Raw genomic sequence first — 12938 nt, 5'->3', positions numbered from 1 at the left:
AAATTGATTTGTATCTGATTTTCACATTAATATGAAGGGAAATGTACCAGGGTAGAGAAGTCCAGTGTGGTTTGACTTATAAAATAACATATTTTTGTTATGAAATCTTTCTGGTATTAGTGACTAGGGGTGTATCGGGGGCATGATTAGGGGTGTGCGAGGGGTGTGGCTTAAGTATCCCTCTTTCTTATCCCAAAAAGTTGGGAGGTATGCACTAGGCGAGATCGCAACAGCACACATCGTAGTGTTGTGCCGTTTTCTTACTAGTGCATTTTCCCCCAAATCTCAATCGCCGACCTGCACATTTTTTGGTGCGTTTGTGCTCGTAAGTGTAAATAGGAAGCGCGATCACATCGCAGAGCGATTTTGCTTGCAAGGGCGTTTCCTATTGAAAGGCTGTACTCCCACCTCACCGCAAAACTGACAGTGGGCTGGTGCACAAGAACCTTTAAAACGCTAAAGATTTTGAAAGCTCTTGCTAATGTAATGCTATGGGGGATTTTTACAAAATTGCATTGCTCCACACACATATAGAATAACATTAGCAAGAGCTTAAACGCTTGGAAAAGCTCTTGTGGTGTGAACAAGCCCTAGCTTAGAGAATCGCACCAGCATGCGATCTAGATGGCATGCTATTATTATTATTTAGCATTTGAATAGCACCGACATCTTCCACAGCGCTGTACAGAGTATATTGTCTTGTCACTTAAAGGAATCATCAGGCAAAAAAAAAAATTTGAGTTTCACTTACCTGGGGCTTCTACCAGCCCCAGGCAGCCATCCTGTGCCCTCGTAGTCACTCACTGCTACTCCAGTCCCCCGCTGGCAGCTAGTTTCGTGTTTGCCGACCGAGGTCAGAGTACATTTTTACGCATTCCCGCTAGTGCAGGAACATTAACACATACATTTTTACACGTTAGTGGTGCAATGCGTAAAAATGTATGTGTTCATGTTCCTGCACCAGCGGAAATGCGTAAAAATGTATTCTGACCCCGAGGTCGGCAAAAACAAAACTAGCTGACGGAGGGGGACCAGAGCAGCAGTGAATGACTACAACAGCACAGGATGGCTGCATGGGGCTGGTAGAAGCCCCAGGTAAGTGAAACTAATTTTTTTTTTTTTTGCCTGACGACTCCTTTAACCTCCTGAGCGATATTCCCGAGTTGAGCTCGGGGTATATCGCGCAGGAGGATTTCTCAGGCCCTGGTGGGCCGATTTGCGTGTAACTTCCGATCGCCGCCGCTCGCCGTGCCGCGCAGCCCCCCCCGACCCCTTGTGCAGCCTGGCCAATCTGTGCCAGGCAGCGCTGAGGGGTGGATCGGGACTCCCTCTGACGTCACGACGTCCAAGACGTCAGTGACGTCATCCCGCCCCGTCGCCATGGCGACCGGGGAAGCCCAGCAGGAAATCCCGTTCTGAACGGGATTTCCTGCTTACTTTGATCGCCAAAGGCGATCGGAGTGGGTGGGGGGATGCCGCTGCGCTGCAGCTATCATGTAGCGAGCCCTGGGCTCGCTACATGATTTAAAAAAATAAAAAATTTAAAAAAAATAGTGCTGCGCCACCTCCTGGGCGATATAATTGTATCGCCCAGAGGGTTAAAGGAAACATCTGAGCTTGAAAAAAAAAAATCTACTTACCTGGGGTTCCACCAGCCCCTGGCAGCCTATCTGTCCCTCGTCGCTGCTCTGCTCCCAGCCGGTGACCCAGTGTCCCCTCCGTTACAGATGCCGACCGGCATCTCCTGCGCCTCACATAGCCTGGAGTGTTCCGCCTGTGCAGAACGCTCCCGGTGACAAGATCAAGAATGTGATCTGCGCAGTCACATGCCTGCGCAAGCGCAGAAGATGACAACCACCTGCAACGGAGGGGACCTTAGGCCACCATTTGGGTGTGGAGCTGCAGCAAGGGACAGATCGGATGCCAGGAGCTGGAGGAATCCCCAGGTAAGTAGATTTTTTTGTTTGTTTTTTTAAGCTTGGACCTTCCCTTTAACTGTCTCTCATAGAAGCTCACAATCTACTCCCTACCATAGTTATATGTCTATGTATGCATCAATGCGATATTGTTAGTTGCAAGGGATTCAGTGTGAAAGAAGTCCTATAAGTCCCAGGCCAGTGACTTGGTTTTCTTTATTGACCTCCAGACTAAGTTCTCTTGTGTGCATTGCATAATGCAACTCACACTTAGCACTAGCATACACATTATATTTCACAGCACAATTGCTATAGAAATAAACATTGTGGACATTATCTCACACACACACATTATTCAAACACAGTGTAGAATGTGCAATGAAATAACACGACAGACAGATTCCGAGAGAGGAACTTAGAACTCTATATGAAGGATGGTTGTGTTTAAAAAGTGCATTTTTACTTTGGAAATCTGAGTACAATGGGTTTGTTTAATCTTTGGAAATATACTTTGGAGTTATTTGAAGGTTCAATACAGCAGCAGGGTGAACATAGCTGAAGCTTATTAAGGTGGCCACTAATGATACAATTTCTAGTGAAAAATCATTCAAGCAATCAGATAATTCTGATTGGAAGTGAAATGTAATACATTGTTCACTATATTCCTCAAAACTGTCCTCGTGATTCCCCAAAGGTGCATGTTTTGCAGGCAATCTCACCTATGCAACTAATGTAATTAGTGTGTCAGCTGCATAGAATCCACTTAGCTGAGCGTACAAGAGGAATTGGAGCGGGAGACTTGGGCGCAGGATTCAGCCGGTATATGGCTGATTCTGCTGCTGCACAAGTTCCCGGCCGCATTAAATACTATTCCCCCTCCAGGCCGCCATGGATAGTGGGGAATGAAATCATTTGGCTTCCAGCAATTGCTGGAGGCCGAATTATAGCGTTTTAAAAGTAACTCCAGCTCCGTCTTCTGACGGCGCCAAAGTTACTCCCTGTGTGCGCTATAGCCGTAATTCCAATTACGGACTATGGTGGCGCCCAAGTCTCCTGCGCTGGAATAGCAGTGTTCGTTAGCTGAGACATCAATTACCCCACCTGTGCTTAGGTGAGGTTTCCTGCAAAACATGCACCACTGAAAAGTCACAAGGACAGGTTTGAGAAACACTGCACTACACCATCAACTAATCAATCTTTGCTTCCTATCTAACACAACCAACAAGAAAATCCAAATTCCGGTTCAACGAAAATCCAATCACACAACTGCTTTTATAATAGTTTGTAATCGATTGTGCCCATCAACTGAGATTAATTACTACCATTCCAATCAGGATTATCTGATCGCTAGAAATTGGACCGTTAGTGGCCACCTTTAGAGGTCTTGCTTGGCAGAGGTGGCTTTACTTCAAAGGTTGATGAGACACGACGGAGTGGGCAGAGCCCGCAGCGTCGGTCTAAAATTTTTATCATATGCAATTTGAGTGGTCTCATGTTTTTTGGGGTTTTTTTTTTTTTTTGTGAGCACACTGAAAACACATGTTGGTGAAGGGGTGGGAACACTTGTCTGCCAGCACTTCACCAAGGAACCGAATTGTGCTGCAGGACCAGCATCACCAGTAACAATATTTTAATTTGAGGGAATTTGAGATTAGTGACAAAGCCTAGAGAGAAGAAAAAGTATTTTAGTCCTGAAAAACCGTGATTATTCCTTAGTCTTCTGTGTACCTCTTTAAGAGGAATTTTAGTGAAAAGAACATTGAATAAAACGGCTTATTTTTTACAATATTTATTTAGTCCATGTTTCCCCACTGTAAAATCGTCCCTCTCCCCGATATACATTCTGAAATTTATCACTGATGCCATCTTCAGTTTTGCCAGGTGATCTGTACGGAATGTTCATTAGCTAGAGTTCTGTGCACAGAGGGAAATATTGCTTGATTGGCAGTTGGAAAGAGACATTACTTCCCACAATGCAAAGAGGTTTACAGGCAGCAACCTGTCAGGACCATGGTCAAGACATCTCACTGTGGGAGGAATTTCCACAATATCAGCCACACAGATCCCCGATGATCTGTTGAAGAAAAGGTAAAGATTTCTAGTTTGGGGGGGCCGGAGGAGAAGAGGCTAGTTGTGCTATGAATCCAATTTTGATTGGCCAATTGTACCACTTTAGTATGAGAGCCTACCTACATCATTTGTTCATAGTATTCAAAATCTGTTGGCCCTAATACTTGGAGGTGGTAAAATTGGGCAGTGAATAGGTTCTCGTGGCCAAGCTCCCGTTTATGCATCAGTGCGGCCACACTGCACAGTTGCAAGTCTGTTTTTCCTTTGTGCTACAGTGCAGGCCGTTCTTGTACACGGATGGCAACACAGCCACAAAGAAGAAAAGTCCCAGGTGGGGTAGTAGAGGATCAGAGAAGCCTCTGCATCATCCAGAAGCTTTCCTCTACCCCTCCATCTTATTTTTCTTTAAATGATGTTTACTCTGTTATTCCACAATGGCAAAAAAAAGGGGGGGGGGGATTTTAGCTTGCATGGATGGATGGATTTGTTTTGTGTAAGACAATGGGCCTGATGGAACTCCAGGGAGCACATGGCAATGATACTTTTACTAGCGCAGGGGGAGCACTGGCTGTTACCTTTAAAAAGAAACTCCGACCAAGAATTGAACTTTATCCCAATCAGTAGCCAATAACCCCTTTTACTTGAGAAATCTATTCCTTTTCACAAACAGACCATCAGGGGGCGCAGTATGGCTAATATTGTGGTGAAACCCCTCCCACAAAGAGATTCTGAGTACGTACTCTTGGCAGTTTCCTGTCTGTGAACCTTGCTGCATTGTGGGAAATTGCGGTTTACAGCTGCCAAAAAAAGCATGCAGCAGCTACATCACCTGCCAACAGTAAAAATGTCACCATGTAATAAATGTCAGAATGTAAATCAGGGATTTAAAAGATTTTACAATGGGCAAACACTGGCTAAAACATTTATACATAATTATTGTAAAAATGAAGCTTTTTTTTTTTAAATTAATTATTTTCACTGGAATTCCTCTTTAAGGGCCCATTCACACCGGGGGGGGGGGGGGTGTTATCGGCTTTTTACCACCAATCGCTAGTGTAATAAGTATATGTCAGTGATCTTACTGCTGTGATTCTCAGTAAGCACAAACACTGTGCATTCAATGCTTTTTCACAATTTTAGAGCAATTGCAATGTTAAGGAAGTGCTAAAAAAAAAACAGAAATATTCGACAGTAAAAAGTAAATGTTCATCGCAAAAGAACCCAGCACAAAACGCTAGTGATTTTGCTTGCATTTTATGATCAGCAGTGTGAATGAGCCCTAAGTGCCATGCACAATGCCATGGTAAGGCTTGTTACTCTGCACATCACCACAGCAATGCACTTTAACCAGATAACGCACGTGGCGCTAAATCAGTTCATTGTTGGTGCTTCCCCTGTGCTAACGGAAAAAATGTCCTGCGCACACAAAAACTTTACTGGAGTTTAGGGTATCGGGCTCAATATGTGACTAGATCACAAATCCTGCTGCAAGCAGGGAAAAATAAACTCTTGTAGCAGCAGCAGCATCTCTCTACTACAGATTTTGTTGCTAATATTCTACAGTAGAGATGTTGCCATCTATGTTATGCTGGGTACACACTGAGATTTTCTGGCCAATCAATTTCCAACATGTCCGATTTGATTTCCGATCGATTTTCGAGCATTTACTGATCGATTTCCGTTCGTTAATAGGAAATCGATCGGAAAGCAAATTGGACATGTTGGAAATAATCGACCTGACAGTAAATCAGCCAGAGCATCTCATAGTGTGTACCCAGCATAACACCAGCAGAAACCCGAAGCTACACAACTTGAAATACCAGATATGGATAAAAAGGAAGCGGCTATGCTATATATCTGGTAGCATTATCTTCCATCAACAAATGTCTGTGTGTGACAAATTCCTTAAAGTGTAACTGTCGAGCATAAAATCAAAAATAAATTCTTTATTTTTATCTGGTAAACGAGTAATAAGGATGCTAATCAGAAAATCCAAAAGTTAAAAAATCACTATTACTTTTCTTGTTGATAAATGATTGTTCCCCAGTTTACCTGACACTTATTTGGGAAACACAAAAGGAAGTTGCAAGGCATGCTGGGTTGTCCTTTTTTGCTTCTGTACTTCCCCTCAGACTTAACTAATGCAGCCTGATTGGCTGAAGCCTTTTTCTCTCCTCTTTTCCCCTCCCACACCTCTGTTCCTCTCTGATTGGCCAATATTTCTCATGCTGAGACAATGCACTTTCTATAGTGAAGGGCGGACAAATCAGGCAGAGGAGAGTAAGGGTGGCCACTAATGATCCAATCTTTTTCATCCAATCTTACCATTTCTATGTAATATAAGGTAACTGCCTGAAGTATCCATTCAGCATATTCACTCAATTTACCCTTATACTACATAGATTTGATAAGATTGGATGAAAAAGATTGGATTATTAGTGGCCACCAGGAAATTACAACAGGATTGGCTTCAAAATAGCCATACTTAAAATGGGGAATGCTAAGAAGGACTTTCTCTTTTTTTACCGTAGGAAAAAAAATTATTAAAATTAAAACGTGGACAGTGCAATACATGTTATGCAAGTTGAGCAAGTATTTATCTACTTATGTGGGTTTTTTTTCTGAGATAGTATGGCTGACAGTTCCCCTTTAAAGAAAACCTGAACCAAAAATACAAAAACACACACACTATACTTATCTCCCGTGTAATCCCCTTTTCAATCTCTTTCTCCTCCTGCTTCCTGTTTGTCCAGTGTGATCAATGGAATTTTACGTCCATTTTAAAAATGGTGATGGCCCCATCACAGCTTCCAGATCAGCACTTAATCAGTACTATCACTTGAGCCATAGTGAAACATGGCCATTACCTTGCACATTAGATACATTGCGTTTATTTTAAATAATTTTACTTGGTTCGGGTTCACTTTAACCCATTCACGTTCCATCGTTTTCACTTGAGAAATGTTCACCTCCCATTCATTAGCCTATAACTATCACTACTTATCACAATGAACCGATCTATATCTTGTTTTTTCCGCCACCAATTAGGCTTTCTTTTTGGGGGGTACATTTTGCTAAGAGCCACTTTACTGTAAATGCATTTTAACAGGAAGAATAAGAAAAAAAAAACGGAAAAAAAATTATTTCTCAGTTTTCAGCCATTATAGTTTTAAAATAATACATGCCTCCATAATTAAAAGTCACGTATTGTATTTGCCCATATGTCCCGGTTTTTACACCGTTAAAATTATGTCCCTATCACAATGTATGGCGACAATATTTTATTCAGAAATAAAGGTGCATTTTTTCCGTTTTGCATCTATCACTATTTACAAGTGTAAAATAAAGAAAATCTAGAAATATATCATCTTTACATTGATATTTAAAAAGTTTAGACCCTAAGGTAAATATTTACATGTTTTTTGTTTTTATTGTAATGGTTTTTTTTTTATATATATATTAAACATTTTATTTGGGTAGTTTTGGGAAGGTGGGATGTAAACAATAGGTTTAAAATGTAAATGTGTGTTGATTTTAATTTTTTTTTTTACTTTTGGTTGTAGTATTACTTTTTGGCCACAAGATGGCGGCCATGAGTTTGTTTACATGACGTCACTCTAAGCGTAACACAAGCTTAGAGCGACGCATGGGGGAGGTAACAGCCAGAAAAGGCGAAGCTTCCGAGAGAAGCTGTTTTTTTCAGCGGGGGAGAGGAATCAGTGATCGGGCACCATAGCCCGATTCACTGATTGCCTGGCTAACGAACCGCTGGCCGGGAGCGCGATCGGCCGCGGTAGCGTGCATGGTTCCTGGACGTAGTTTCTACGTCCAGGAACCAAAATAGGTTAATGAAGCACAATTGCAAAAAAAATTGTAAAATTTAAAATTAAAATGTAAATGAATATATATAAGTTGTCCCAGAGTAAAATGCACTATGAATTACCCTTTTTCCTATGATGCTGTCTCTTTAAGTAGGTAGTAAAAATTTGATTGGACAAGTGCATCTCCTCATTGGGGATTTTCACGGTTTTATTTTCAAAAGGACTTGCTAAATGGCATTGGCTCATTTTATATTTTCTTTCCAGGGAGCACTTTTGTAAAGAATAAAGGAAATACCGAGAATCCCCCATGAGGAGATGGACTAGTCCACAACCTCTCAATATGTCTAATACCTACAGGAAGTGACAGATACATAGGAAAAATAAAAAAAAAATACATTTGTAGTGCATAATACTCTGGGAGACATGTATATCTAGTATGTATGTGCACAAAATGTACAATGTTTTGGAATAGTGGTTCACTTAACCACCTTAGCGGTATGGACGAGCTCAGCTCGTCCATTACCGCCAGAGGGTGCCGCTCAGGCCCTGCTGGGCCGATTTACATGAAATAAAGAGCAGCACACGCAGCCGGCACTTTGCCAGCCGCGTGTGCTGCCCGATCGCCGCCGCTCTGCGGCGATCCGCCGCGAGCAGCGGCGAAAGAGGGTCCCCCCAGCCGCCTGAGCCCTGCGCAGCCGGAACAAATAGTTCCGGCCAGCGCTAAGGGCTGGATCGGAGGCGGCAGACGTCAGGACGTCGGCTGACGTCCATGACGTCACTCCGCTCGTCGCTATGGCGACGATCTAAGCAAAACAAGGAAGGCCGCTCATTGCGGCCTTCCTTGTTTATTCCGGGCGCCGGAGGCGATCAGAAGAACGCCTCCGGAGCGCCATCTAGTGGGCTTTCATGCAGCCAACTTTCAGTTGGCTGCATGAAATATTTTTTTTTTTATTTAAAAAAAACCCTCATGCAGCTGCCCTGGCGATCTTAATAGAACGCCAGGGTGGTTAAAGGACAACTGAGGGGTTTGGTGTGTGGAGGTTGCCATATTTACTTCCTTTTAAGCAATACCAGTTGCCTGGCTATCCTGCTGATCCTTTGCCTTTAATATGTTTCTGACATTGTCAGATCTGGCAAAATTAGCTGCATGCTTGTTTCTGGTGTGATTCAGACACTACCACATCCAAATAGATCAGCAGGGCTACCAGGCAACTGGTATTGTTTAAAAGGAAATAAATATGGCAGCCTCCACATACCTCTCACTACATCTGCCCTTTAAAGCAGGCCTGAACTCATAACTTCCTCTCTGCTCTAAAAGATAGCCAACAGCATAATAACCTTTGAAGACAAACATTTCTTTGATACGAATCCTGCAATAAATTTACAGTTTCTACTTCCTGCTTTCACGGAAGCAGACAAATTGTTAATATCCTGTGCTTTCAAGTTAGCCTCTCTGCTGTGGCAGTCAGCTGACGGATCAAATTACAACTTGTAAATAATCACAGATAACGGGGACGTAGACAGGCTAAACTCTAAATACATACTTGGTGCATTTCTCGGTCTTCCTTCTGTCCTGTGCAAGAGATCAGGTCCACTTTAACCACTTGAGGACCTAGGGCTTTCTACCCCTTAAGGACCGGCCACTTTTTTTCCATTCAGACCACTGCAGCTTTCACGGTTTATTGCTTGCTCATACAACCTACCACCTAAATGAATTTTGGCTCCTTTTCTTGTCACTAATACAGCTTTCTTTTGGGGCTATTTGATTGCTCCTGCGATTTTTACTTTTTATTATATTCATCAAAAAAGACATGAATTTTGGCAAAAAAATGATTTTTTTAACTTTCTGTGCTGACATTTTTCAAATAAAGTAAAATTTCTGTATACATGCAGCGCGAAAAATGTGGACAAACATGTTTTTGATTAAAAAAAACCCATTCAGTGTATATTTATTGGTTTGGGTAAAAGTTATAGCGTTTACAAACTATGGTGCAAAAAGTGAATTTTCCCATTTTCAAGCATCTCTGACTTTTCTGACCCCCTGTCATGTTTCATGAGGGGCTAGAATTCCAGGATAGTATAAATACCCCCCAAATGACCCCATTTTGGAAAGAAGACATCCCAAAGTATTCACTGAGAGGCATAGTGAGTTCATAGAAGATATTTTTTGTCACAAGTAAGCGGAAAATGACACTTTGTGAGAAAAAAAAAAAAAAAAAGTTTCCATTTCTTCTAACTTGCGACAAAAAAAAAAAATGAAATCTGCCACGGACTCACCATGCCCCTCTCTGAATACCTTGAAGGGTCTACTTTCCAAAATGGGATCATTTGTGGGGTGTGTTTACTGTCCTGACATTTTGGGGGTGCTAAATTGTAAGCACCCCTGTAAAGCCTAAAGGTGCTCATTGGACTTTGGACCCCTTAGCGCAGTTAGGCTGCAAAAAAGTGCCACACATGTGGTATTGCCGTACTCAGGAGTAGTATAATGTGTTTTGGGGTGTATTTTTACACATACCCATGCTGGGTGGGAGAAATATCTCTGTAAATGACAATTTGTTAATTTTTTTTACACACAATTGTCCATTTACAGAGATATTTCTCCCACTCAGCATGGGTATGTGTAAAAATACACCACAAAACACATTATACTACTTCTCCTGAGTACGGCGATACCACATGTGTGGCACTTTTTTGCACCCTAACTGCGCTAAAGGGCCCAAAGTCCAATGAGTACCTTTAGGATTTCACAGGTCATTTTGAGAAATTTCGTTTCAAGACTACTCCTCACGGTTTAGGGCCCCTAAAATGCCAGGGCAGTATAGGAACCCCACAAATGACCCCATTTTAGAAAGAAGACACCCCAAGGTATTCCGTTAGTAGTATGGCGAGTTCATAGAAGATTTTATTTTTTGTCACAAGTTAGCGGAAAATGACACTTTGTGAAAAAACACAATTAAAATCAATTTCCGCTAACTTTTGACAAAAAATAAAATCTTCTATGAACTCACCATACTCCTAACGGAATACCTTGGAGTGTCTTCTTTCTAAAATGGGGTCATTTGTGGGGTTCCTATACTGCCCTGGCATTTTAGGGGCCCTAAACCGTGAGGAGTAGTCTTGAAACGAAATTTCTCAAAATGACCTGTGAAATCCTAAGGCCCGGTTCACATTAGCGGTTGTTTGCCAAACGGACCGGATGACCTGACCGGATCCGGATCGGAACCGTACGGTTCTGATCCGGATCCGATCCGGATCCGGTCAGGTTGCATCAGGTGGTAATCAGGATGCGATCCGGATCCGTTTGGCAAAATATACGTAAAAAAAAAAAAAAAAATGTTGGGGTCTGGGAGGTCAGCAGAAGGGGGACCTGTGGAATCAGGCCCTCTGCTGTTTAGCACTCACCTCCACCTCCGACATGCTGCCAACATCCTGCCAACACCTCCAGCTCGTGCTGCTCCACTCCAAAATGCTTGCCCATGTGTCCCCAGCCAATATCGCCGCAAAAATCCGCATAGGAAGTGGGGTAGAAGATCCGGATTTCTCAGCCAGTGTGTTGTGCGGCCTCCGGTTCCCATTTGTTTGTATTGGCCGGATGGTGCAGTCCGGCTCCGCCCCGGATACGGCTGCGGGAGGGGCCGGATGAAAAAATAGCGCATGTTGGAACGGAGGCCGGAGTCCGGATCCGGCCCCGGTTCTGCAGAACGGACCCATGTGAACGGACGCATAGGCTTTAATTGCTATGCCGTGCGTCCGTTCCGTCCGTTCTGCAGGCGGTGCGGCTCCGGCACGGCGATTCCGGAGGGCCACCGCAAGTGTGAACCGGGCCTAAAGGTACTCATTGGACTTTGGGCCCTTTAGCGCAGTTAGGGTGCAAAAAAGTGCCACACATGTGGTATCGCCATACTCGGGAGAAGTAGTACAATGTGTTTTGAGGTGTATTTTTTACACATACCCATGCTGGGTGGGAGAAATACCTCTGTAAATGGACAATTGTGTGTAAAAAAAATCAAAAGATTGTCATTTACAGAGGTATTTCTCCCACCAGCATGGGTATGTGTAAAAATACACCCCAAAACACATTGTACTACTTCTCCCGAGTACGGCGATACCACATGTGTGGCACTTTTTTGCACTCTAACTGCACTAAGGGGCATAAAGTCCAATGAGTACCTTTAGGATTTCACAGGTCATTTTTGTTTCAAGACTACTCCTCACGGTTTAGGGCCCCTAAAATGCCAGGGCAGTATAGGAACCCCACTAATGACCCCATTTTAGAAAGAAGACACCCCAAGGTATTCCGTTAGGAGTATGGTGAGTTCATAGAAGTTTTTATTTTTTTGTCACAAGTTAGCGGAAATTGATTTTAATAGTTTTTTTTCACAAAGTGTCATTTTCCGCTAACTTGTGACAAAAAATAAAATCTTCTATGAACTCACCATACTCCGTACGGAATACCTTTGGGTGTCTTCTTTCTAGAATGGGGTCATTTGTGGGGTTCCTATACTGCCCTGGCATTTTAGGGGCCCTAAACCGTGAGGAGTAGTCTTGAAACCAAATGTCGCAAAATGACCTGTGAAATCCTAAAGGTACTCATTGGACTTTGGGCCCCTTAGCGTACTTAGGGTGTAAAAAAGTGCCACACGTGGTACCGCTGTACTCCGGAGAAGTAGTATAATGCGTTTTGGGGTGTATTTTTACACATACCCATGCTAAGTGGGAGAAATCTCTGTAAATGACAATTGTTTGATTTGTTTTACACACAATTGTCCATTTACATAGAAATTTCTCCCACCCAGCATGGGTATGTGTAAAAATACACCCCAAAACACATTATACTACTTTTCCTGAGTACGGCGGTACCACATGTGTGACACTTTTTTGCAGCCTAGGTGCGCTAAGGGGCCCAACTTCCTATTCACAGGTCATTTTGAAGCATTTGTTTTCTAGACTACTCCTCGCGGTTTAGGGCCCCTAAAATGCCAGGGCAGTATAGGAACCCCACAAGTGACCCCATTTTAGAAAGAAGACACCCCAAGGTATTCCGTTAGGTGTATGGCGAGTTCATAGAAGATTTTATTTTTTGTCACAAGTTAGTGAAAAATGACACTTTGTGAAAAAAAACCAATAAAAA

The sequence above is a fragment of the Hyperolius riggenbachi genome, chromosome 1 (genome assembly GCF_040937935.1).
Source record: "Hyperolius riggenbachi isolate aHypRig1 chromosome 1, aHypRig1.pri, whole genome shotgun sequence".
Taxonomy (NCBI): Eukaryota; Metazoa; Chordata; class Amphibia; order Anura; family Hyperoliidae; genus Hyperolius; species Hyperolius riggenbachi.
Note: the sequence above shows the minus strand (reverse complement) of the source record.